Here is a 10,911-nt window from a genome sequence, read left to right as displayed (position 1 = left end):
CGTTAAACTTAGTAAAGGTGGAGCTACACAGGAAAAAAAAAATATAGAAGCCATGAGAGAATTTACGTGTTCATAGAATGAAAATGCACCACTTTACTGCAAGGAAAATTTAAAGAATTTACCTGTTTCACTTTCTTTAATCAACCAACAAGCAATGAAACTACCTTATGATTGTAAATTGTAAGAAATTTCTTTAAATTCAAAATTTTATTGCGTCTTCATTTTGAGGAATTTGATTAAAGATAGTCTAGCAACTCACAAATATCATAACTCTACTTATGGTGGTCTTATAAAATAAACCACGCATCTAAGCACTCTAGTCCATGGTGAGGCTATCACTAAGTTGAACGACTGATTTAACTCTTGTGTGGTGATTGATTCATTGACCAATAATGGTAACATTTAAATTTAGTGAGTACATAATCAAATTTCTGACACAGTCACCAATGCGACAAAATGATGGGATGAGCTCGTATTAAATTTTACAACAAAAACATTAATTATAGGTTAAATTACAATGACAACCCATGAGGTTTATTCTTAATGTAGAGTCCCACTCCACTTTGTAAAAAATATATTCTCTTCCTTGTGGTTTTCAACTTCATTACAATTTTCTAGTCTTTCACCCTTTTCTTAATCCAACCAAAAATGCTATAAGAATTATGATAAGATGTCAAAGGTAAATATACCATAAAAGACTAGGAGACTATGTTGATCCACTCATAGTCATTGTTATGATATGACATTGATTTTTTTTTATTATTATTATTATACCTTTAACTATGGATAAAGGCTTTTATCGATTCTTTCTCTCTAAAAAAAATACGTTTTGTAAACATTCAATTTAGTAAAGCAGGAGTTGCACAAGCAAAGAATATAGAAGCCATGAGTGAATTTATGTGTTTATAGGATGAAAATGCACCACTTAACTGCAAGGAAAAGACAAAGAATTTAGCTATGTTACTTTCTTTAATCAACCAACAAATGGAATTGGCTTATGCTAGTAAATTGTAAAAAATCTCTCCAAATTTAAAATTTATTACTTTTGCATTTTGAGGAATTTGATTAAAGATAGTCTAGCAACTCACAGATATCATAATTCTACTTATGGTGGTTTTATTAAATAAATGAAGCATCTACGCACTCTACTCCGTGGTGGGGCTACCACTACGTGGAACGACTGATCCAACATGAGTATGGTGATTGATTTCTTAAATCCAACAATGTATGATGATTGATTCATTGAGCAATAATGGTAACTTCAAAATTTGGTGAGTACATCTGGCACAACTTTCACAAAGTCACAGATACGACAAAATGATGGGATGAACTCGTATTTAATTTTACAACATAAACATTAATTAAAGGTTAAATTACATTGACAACCGATGAGGTTTATTCTTAATATAGATTCCCTATTCACTTCTAAAAAATACATTCCCTTCCTTGTGGTTTTTAACTGCATTTCAATTCTCCCGTCCCTCACCCTTTTCGTAGTCCAACCAAAAATGCTATAAGAATTATAATAAGATGTCAATGCTAAATACCATAAAAAGACTAGGAGAATATGTTGATCCTCTCCTAGTCGTTGTTATGCTATGATGTTGAAAGCTTTTTATTTACCTTAAACTATGTATAAAGGTTTTTATTGATTTTTTCACTCTAAATAATGTTTTGAAAATGTTCAACTTAGTAAAGGAGAAGTTGCACATGCAAAGAATATAGAAGCCATGAGAGAATTTATCTGCTCATAGAATGAAAATGTAACAATTCGTTCTAGGTGACCATTTGAGTGATGAAAAGACCGCTCGAGTGCAGATGAGGTGCTCCCAGTAATTTTCTTTGTAGGTCGAGGGACTGCTCAAGCAATCAATTGGTTGCTCATGCGAAGAAAAGGGGATCCCCAGTATCTCGTTTTGCAGCGGAGATACTGGGAGGTTTCATTCACCGCTCAAGCGGTCTACATGATATCAGCCACTTAAAAGTGGCTTTTTATATCATTTTCTTCACCTTTTCTTTCCTTTCTTCTCTCCTCTCTCTAGCTCCAAAAACCCTAGTTATATCTCTCTAGAAATCTCTCATTCTACTTAGAGTTACAACCCCTTTCTTTACAAAAGTTGGAGTTTGGGTGGAGATAAAGCTTTCTACCAATTGGATTGGGATTACAAAGAGTTCTTCAATCATCTAGCTTCTTGGTCTTGATTTGTCACGCCCTAAACTTGCCCCTAAAAGTTTGGGCATGACCTACACAGAAACGGACGCATAACCTGGTATACATATCATATGGGGCCTGAACGGAAGCATTTACCAATATAAATTAACATAAATAAAAGAACTACATCCATTGAGCTACCACTATCATGCCAGGATCACAGACAGAACATAAGGCAAACAAACATACAGTGATGTGCACCAGAGAGTTAGCTATGTACATATATATATATACAGACCCAGCCCTTAGAATTGGGCGTAAAACAACATGGATAGGCAAAGGAATTATATATACATCAACCTTAAGCAAACAATCAGAGTGTAAAATCAAAAGTTTAGCAAAAGGGCTGCCTTCACTTAAGTGCCTGGATACTCTGAGGTTGACAAAAGAGGCACGGATGCCATGGGTTAAAACTGACCTCCAGGTGGAGTGCCTACAGAAACAGACATAAGACAAAGTGAGTCAAGCTCAGTGAACAGTAGTACATAAACAATTTAAAGATTAACTTAATTTACTTACAATGTACACATTTCTCTAATTAGATAAGTAAATGCAAAAATCCTGTGGTTAGTCTGATTCTGTACACATTTTAGGACAGTCTTGTCGGTTCATAACTTCATAGGTTGGCCCTTGGCCTGATGGGTTCACACATTCACAAATTAGCCCTTGGCTTAACTTAGATGCATAACTTCACAAATTGGCCCTCGGCCTTTGTGATTCATAGTTTCACAAGTTACAGATTCATACTACACAAGTTGGCCCTCGGCCTCATAATTTCAGAATTCACAAGTTGGCCCTCGGCCTCATAAGTTCACAAATTCACAAAGTGGCCCTCGGCCTCATAAGTTCACAAATTCACAAAGTGGCCCTTGGCCTCATAAGTTCACAAATTCACAAAGTGGCCCTCGGCCTCATAAGTTCACAAATTCACAAAGTGGCCCTCGGCCTCATAAGTTCACAAATTCACAAAGTGGCCCTCGGCCTCATAAGTTCACAAATTATACCTTTCATATCTTCACAATTTATATCTTTCATGAGTTCACAAGTTATTCCTTTCATATCTTCACAAATTATATCTTTCATAAGTTCACAAGTTATTCCTTTCATATCTTCACAAATTATATCTTTCATAAGTTCACAAGTTATTCCTTTCATATCTTTCGTAATTTCACATAACCGGGTGACCCATAAAGGGACCAAATTGGCTTTAAGCCCAGCTCTTGTAGGTATGGACTCAAGAGGTGGTTCGCATTGCAGCACTTAGTTTCGTACTAGGAATCAATAGTTCTTGAAGACTGAACAATTCATATTATGTCATAGCATAAACGAAGTGAATAAACATAACATAATAATGCCAGGTTCATACAAATACCGTTCACAATGGTGCACATAAATTTCCCTTTATGATTCATTACATGTAGCCATAGTCATCTTACATATAAGAAAGTATTAATAATAATTATTTACAGAAACACATGTGTCGTTACAGTACTATTCGTGGGGATAGAACAAGTCGCACCATAACGTGAGTCATATAACAATGTTATTGATATTCAATTCTTTGACATATGAGGAAACCCATGGTTCTGTTCGATTTTCATTTCGTTAATCCATTTTAGGCAGATGTCTATGTCATAAAACATGTATCGAACTAAATAAGGCTGTAGGAGTCCAGGATAGGACGTTCAAAATGTCATGTTCCCATTAAGCGGGATTTATATTCATAATCCCTTCTTGCCAACCAGTTGCATAATATTAATAATTCTTGTGCGGAGTTATAGGTAATTTACAGGTTATTATACATTAAGGATAACCATTAACCATAATCAAAATGTAGAGTAGTTTCAGCGTCATACCGAAGTGCACATAATCTTTCAATGTTCTCATCGATCCCTAAACAACATAAATGCTTACAAAGAACAATGCGTTAACAATAAGAATTATTTACGGTAAATAAACGTACGATTGCAGAACTACTACTCACAGTGATCAGTTCCCGGTGGTAATAGGACGATGTTCTCGTCTCGACCTACAAGTACAGTGCACAACACATAATATGAGATTATACTCGATCATTTACTTGTTCTCTTTGATCATTCACTTAATTAGCCATGGTGGTACCAAGCTCATTATTTCTTAATAAGTTATACTCCATGTCACAGAAACAGGAGAAATCAATGGAAAATGGTTTAGGTGAAGAAATGGTATAAAATTAGTTGACAGAAAGTGAACAGTCGTCACTAATTTGGGCATAACTATTTTTGTATTTAGAATTTGGGAGTGAGACCACTTCCATTGGAAACTAGACTTCCGGGGCTTGATTTTAGGCTCAAGAATCACTCAAAACGGAGCCCCGAGGCAAAAGATATGCTCATTCAAAGATGGCTGGACAAAGCTGTCTCCCGCACGTGCGGGAAACAGGGCCGCACGTGCGGCTCTGGGCAGATTGCTGTCCGAAAATGGCAGAAAATTTGGGACTTCTCATTTTCAAAATCAAACCTTAATTACATGTAAATCAAAGCCCAAAACCCTTTAATACATGACCAATTTCACATTATTATTCTCCATCAAACATCATAACCTCAAAATAAACAAATATAATGACTTTAATTCTTCAATTAACCAACTCTTAAGGAATCAAGGTTCAATTCATGAAAAGAGTTCATCTAAACTTATATCTATCAACCAAAACTCAATTAGGTGGTTTCTCTTCATTTGAGATCATGAATTTAAACTAGTAATAGATCAATCTTAAGGGGTTAAGTTGATTTCACATACCTAGAGCCAATCTCTTGAAGTAATTCCATCAATTTTCCCATCTTTCCTCTTCATTCTCAAGCTCTTCCTTCCTTCTTCTCCTTGAGTTCTCTATCTCTCCCTCTCTCACGTGGCTCCCCCTTTCCTCTAGATATTTTTTTTATTCTAAGAGATGAGTCCATCCACTCATAAGGCACCCATAATATAAGTATACACATACACACCAACATAACACAATAGAGAGAGCCAAACGTGGCCTTACGATTCGTACGAAATCAAATTTCAATTAAACTTCCCAAATAACTCTAAAAATTATGAGGATCATAAATATGTCCCCTGTTCTGGTTTCTGAAGCCTCTAATGCCTTCAATTTGCAATATAAAGTTAACTACCCAAACGTGCATTAACGAATCAGACAAATTAGATTTCCAATTAATTGTCCCAAATAGTTCCAAAAATTCCCATTAACATATCCAAGTACTCAATTTTGATTTCTGTACCCATATACGTCGGTAATTTCAATTTTAAATCCGTAACTCAATAGATAATGCTTCAATTCCAAAAGATATAATTAAATTCAAATACCTCATCTCATAGTTAAATGCCAATGATTTCTTATATGCATTTTGGGGTCCTTACATGATTCTAGAGGTAATATTACTTTTAACCTTATATCTTTTTTATTTGAAGATGTTTATGTGGTGTTGTTATGGCATTGATGAAGTGATGAATGTTTGAGTTTATACATTGAAGTTCTCTTTCAAAAATGGAATTTCTCTACCATTTTAAGATTCCTTTTATTATTCTTAGATTATGGAAATTTTACATGAGAAATGGCCTCAGATATGATGGAGGGGCAAAATCCGTAAGTTTTATGGAGCCCTAATTTTTGAAATTTGAAGATAATGTGATTAAATTGTAACACTCAATAAATTAATTTTTTTTTCTCTCTTGAGCGACAGATTGTTCGCTCGAGCGGTCTTGCGATGCATCCAGTATTTTTTTGCAAGTCTGAGATTTGGAGAGCTGTTAATTTTCCCTTGAGCACAAGGTTGATTGCTCTAGCGGTGTGGTGTCTCTGACACTCGAGTGATCTGTTTGGGATCAGTCAGTATAAAAGCCACTTTTTGCTCATTTTCTCTCATTTTTCTCTCCTTTCTCTTCCTCATCTCTTCATGTTTGAAAACCCTAGCCACAAACCTTTGATTTCACCTTACTTCACTAAGGATCCACCTTGGATCATGCAAGATTAGTGAAGAATGAGTGAAGACCTTTCTCTTGATCGATTGGATTGTGAATTCGTTGGAGTTCTTGCTTGGGTCTTCCTTGTTAGCTTTCATTCTTGACGTTGGTAGTTCTCTTAACAGCAAATAATTATGATTAAATGTGATTTTGTGACATTTTGGGGTTTTTGAGTTGATTATGGGTTAGAAAACTTTAATGGTAAGTTGTTTGTGTACAAATGAGGTTTTTCACTTAAATTGTTTTTTTGAAAGGTATTGAAGGTTTTGGTACCATGATGGATAATAATTGGTGATTTAAGGATTTAACAATAAAATGAGGAAAACCCCGAATTTTATTGGAAACCCTAAATTTGGGATTTTTAAAGTAAAAAGGATTTAAGCTAATGGGTGCCTTAGGCTGAAAATTTAAATTGATTTTACATGTTGGTAAGTGTGTTGGATCAATTTATTTCCTATGATGATATTATTGGTGATTTAAATAAGTTGAATTGTGTGAATAATTGGAATGTTGGAAGGATGTAAGGTAATGGTTTGCATGAGATGATGGTTGGTAAAGAGTAGGACTTAGAGTCTTGAAAATGAGAATAGTTGATTAGTTTTTATTTGTTGAATTCCTGTGTAATTAAAAGGAATTTTGGATAAAGGGGAAGGTTTGGGAAAATCATACATTGCATTGCATTCCCATGGTGTTAAATTAAATATTGAATTATTTATGGGTGTGTGTGTGGTTCGAAAATGCGTTGTGCGTTGAGGTGCCCGATTGCCCTTCCGTGCTTGGTGGCCGGAAAATATTATTGGTGATTTGAGGGAGTAGTGTGATTCATTGTTGTTTTAGTATGGTAATGCTATGGAATTGTAGGTAGGGCAGTGTAATCACAGATGTTGCAATTGTATATATATGTGTGTGTGCACTTTCCAAGGGAATTAGACGGTAATGATTTGTAACTTTATATATATGTTTTGAGGAATCTTTGTTAAATTTGTAATCATATGTTGTTGCTTCGTAAGCTAAGTGTAGGGAGTCTAATGAGAATCATATATAAGTGGGACTAGGTTGTTGGAATTTGGGACTCATATGGAGACGTTAGGAATGAAGCTTCTTTTATTCTAGGTATACAATGTGGGAATAGTGTGACCTATTAGAGTCTATAGAATAAGAGAGAATGGTTGGGAATAGGTTGGTGTGAAGAGTGAGTGGTTGTGGCTCTATCAATATATTGTGTAAAGTGAGGGGTTTCATGGCCAAGGGAATATGTATGACTTGACTTAGGGGTGTGAGCGGTATGCTTTGACCTTTGGAATTCTAGTTCGGACTCAAGTGTGGAGAGATGATGCGTTTACCATATAGGCACATGAATGGTGGTATGTTTGGGAACATGAGTCGTAGAGTTTGATATGGGAATCTGGTATGAGTTTGAGGAATGTGTGGTATGGTGTGTGAAACTCCTTATCGAATAAATTCTGTTGGGTAACACGTCGGTGTTTAGTGTCGAGAGTAGGAATTTATTGAGTTGGTTAACCGATTAGTTGATAGGGGAGTTTGATTGACAAATAATCACCTTGGGAATAGCAGGTGCCTTAGAGTGGTTTTAAAAGTGTGAAATTTAGTGTATGTAGTTGTGAAGCTAGTGTAAAGATTGTATTGAGTTAATGAAATCTCCCTCTGGTTGGAGTAACGTGTGGTAGATTCATTGTTTTAACTTATGCATTATGCCTCGTGTAGGTAATAATTGTTGGTAATGTTATGGAGGAATGAAATTGCAAAATTGTAAATTTTCTTGTGCCTTGTGTTGGTAACACGATTGCTATTCCTATTAATTATTATTATTATTGGGATGTTGTGTATTTGTTGTTGTTGCATCACTGTAAAAGTGATAAGTGTGGTCGGGTGACGGTAGAGGTTCATCGGGTGTTATGTGAAAAAAGATGTGGAAATGAATTTTTTTTCGTGTGATGGTCTCGAATGGCATTGCTAAATAGATATGTTGTGGATTTAACCTAAATTTTGACGAGGGATTTCACCAAATAATTTTTGCAACTAAATTGTGGATGATTATGTGTCCAAATTAATACTTTTGTATATGTATTTCTAATTTTGGATGGTATGAGTTTGAGCACCTTTTGAGCAATGTTTTATATAGAAGGGATTGATTTTCATAGAATTGAGAAAAAGAGAAATTTTATTTTATTTTATTTTTTATTTTATTATTATTATTATTATTATTTTTTAGCAAGGAATTATGTTGTTAATTGTTTAGAATGAATGTGTTGGGTAGCAACTTTGTTTGAATTGTTAGTCACAGGTTTATGTAGTGGTTTGATGAGTGTTTTGGGGGTGTTGGGGCTTGTTACACTGGAGTGTTGTTTTGACCATGTTTTGTTGTAAGTCCTTTCTTTGGTGAGAGTCGGCCAAACGTTTTGTTGCGAGGGTTTTCTTTCATATTCGAGCGTTGAACACTCGATGGGGTTGAATGATGTATTTTGAGAGCACAAGGCCTTTTTCTTTTGTTGTAATTATTTTTGACAAGCCAAGGGCTTTACATGTATGGGTTCGAAAACCATTTTTGTATAACTGGGCTTAAGCCTTGGAATTTGTAGCCCTTGAGGGTATTGAATTGTACTTGACTTGTTGTGCCACATGCTATAGATTCATATTCTAGGAATGTTGGGAATGTATAATCGCATGTGGAGTATTTTTTGTAAATCTCTAGAGTTTAATGAATACAAATGTTAGAGATTGGTGATGATGTTAATGATGAGGCTTTATATTCCATATACTTTAAGCAATGGAAGCTATTAATTTGGAAAACAAGATTATGTTGTTGGAAGAGAATGAGTCTATTTGTGTTAATTTCTTTGGAGGGTTACAACTTGGTATCAGAGCTATCGGGTTTGAACACTTGGGGCTCGCAGGAAGCGATTGTTTTCCACAGTGGGTTCATTTCACTTAACTAGGAGATATTCCATGTTTTAGGTGTTATGTGATTGAAGTTTTGGGATGTTGTTTGCGCCTATTAAATTCCTTGAAGCTTTATTACCAGTGCACCTGATCAATGCTCATTCTAATAAGAATTCTCAGTATTTCGTGAGACAAATTTCATCGTAAAGGAGTAATCCATATGTGTTTGCATGATTAAATGCTTATGTGGAATGAAACTTAGTGTTTACATGAAATAGGAATGTATAAAATTGTTGTGATGGGACTTGTGCGATAAGTTGTGAGTAGATATGCGATTGTATGCTAAATTGTATACTCTTATCCTTAATTAGGATGTCAGGAAGAGGTCAAGAATGTGGTGGTAGAGGCGGAAGGTGTGGTGGGTCTCGCCAAGGTGTTCATGGAGTACCAGTCCATGAGATTTCAGTGCAAGAAGAAGGGTTTGGTCAAACTAATGCAGCCGAGCAACCAGACAAAGCTAACGTGGCCAAGCAAATAGGGCAAGTGGGAGTCCCAAACCAAGCGGGTCAAGACCCTATAGGTGCCTTAGCTCGAGAAATGGTGGGGACTTTGAGAGAGTCGATTAACATCTTGAGGGCAGAGAACCAAGCTCGAGAGAACACCATAGAGACAAGGGTAGGCTTTCTTACTTGAGAGTTTTTGTGGGCCAAGCCAGATAAGTTTCAAGGTGGCCTGGAGCCCAAGAAAGCAGACGAGTGGCTCGAGCAAATAGTGAAGACATTTGAGATGCTTTACATTGCTGATAGTGAACTAAAGGTGATTCTGGCAAGTTACTACCTCAAAGGGGATACGGGCCAATGATGGAAGTATGCAGAAGGCAAAATGGGGTCGACATAGAAAGCTTTTGTCATCACTTTCCAAGACAAATACCTACCTCCCACAGATAAGGAGAGACTGAGGCAAGAATTTCAAAACCTCAAGCAACTAAACCTGTCAGTGGCTGAGTTTGAAGTGGCCTTCACTAGTTTGTCTCGGTTTGCACCGGAGCTGGTAACAACGGAGGAATGCCGTTGCATAGAATTTGAAAAGAGATTGAGAATCAAGATCTTGTTCAAGGTTACTGGAAACATGATCCAGAACCATGGCTATCTTGTGGAGGCGATGACACATGTAGAGATTATAGTGTAGGTTGAAGATGAGAGACTTTGAGGTTCGAGGTCTAGGGGTCAAGAGTCTTAGAGGGACTTTAGACCTAGCAAGAAGCATATAGACTGCTTCATCCTAAGCCCAATCACAACAGACTAGATCTACTTTCCTATTGCCTAGTATTAGCCTAGAGAGGAATGCTCAAGGCAACTTTACTTGTTTAAAGTGTGGCCAACAGGGTCACAAGACTAGTGGTTGCCCACAGAAGGAAGGAGGTTAGCAAATGTTACCACTACCACCATCAAACCGATCTTAGAGTGAGCCCCAAAGTAGGGGACAAGGACCTACATGCTTTTAGTGTGGTCAATCGAGTCATTTGATGAGAGCTTGCCCGCAGTTGGGAGGCACATCTGGCGTATTAAGGTCGAGGCAGACTCAAAGCCATCAACAGGCTCATTCTGTCCAAACCTCATGAGCTAATCAGGGAGCCACCTTGGCTTAATCAGCATAGTAGGCTATGCTTTGAGAGATGAACAGATTGATCAGAGGCCAAAGGGACATGTGTATTCTGTTACAGCGCCAGAGCAGTCGCCAAGATCCTCTATTGTGAGAGGTAATTTTGTTGTGTTCAATTCTTTAGCTAGTGTGTTAAT

At 36.5% G+C, this 10,911-nt stretch overlaps 1 long non-coding RNA gene across 3 annotated transcripts; it reads right to left on the bottom strand.

Annotated features, from left to right (window-relative positions):
• Window positions 1-2,413: 2,413 nt before the first annotated feature.
• On the bottom strand, window positions 2,414-5,255 carry LOC145813573 (uncharacterized). Of its 3 annotated transcripts, none has more exons than XR_014356728.1 (3): window positions 4,991-5,254; window positions 2,732-4,241; window positions 2,414-2,645 (listed from the first exon to the last, which is right to left on the bottom strand). It is a non-coding gene; the product is annotated as an uncharacterized LOC145813573 (long non-coding RNA). The 3 variants fall into 3 exon arrangements; XR_014356729.1 differs by having other exon boundaries at window positions 4,069-4,241; window positions 4,991-5,236; XR_014356727.1 differs by lacking the exon at window positions 2,414-2,645 and having other exon boundaries at window positions 3,323-4,241; window positions 4,991-5,255.
• Window positions 5,256-10,911: the final 5,656 nt, after the last annotated feature.

The sequence above is a fragment of the Camellia sinensis genome, chromosome 15 (assembly GCF_055761805.1).
Source record: "Camellia sinensis isolate YWXY chromosome 15, ASM5576180v1, whole genome shotgun sequence".
Classification (NCBI taxonomy): domain Eukaryota; kingdom Viridiplantae; phylum Streptophyta; class Magnoliopsida; order Ericales; family Theaceae; genus Camellia; species Camellia sinensis.
The sequence above is the reverse complement of the archived record's forward strand: the minus strand, read 5'-3'. Positions and strand labels throughout refer to the sequence as shown.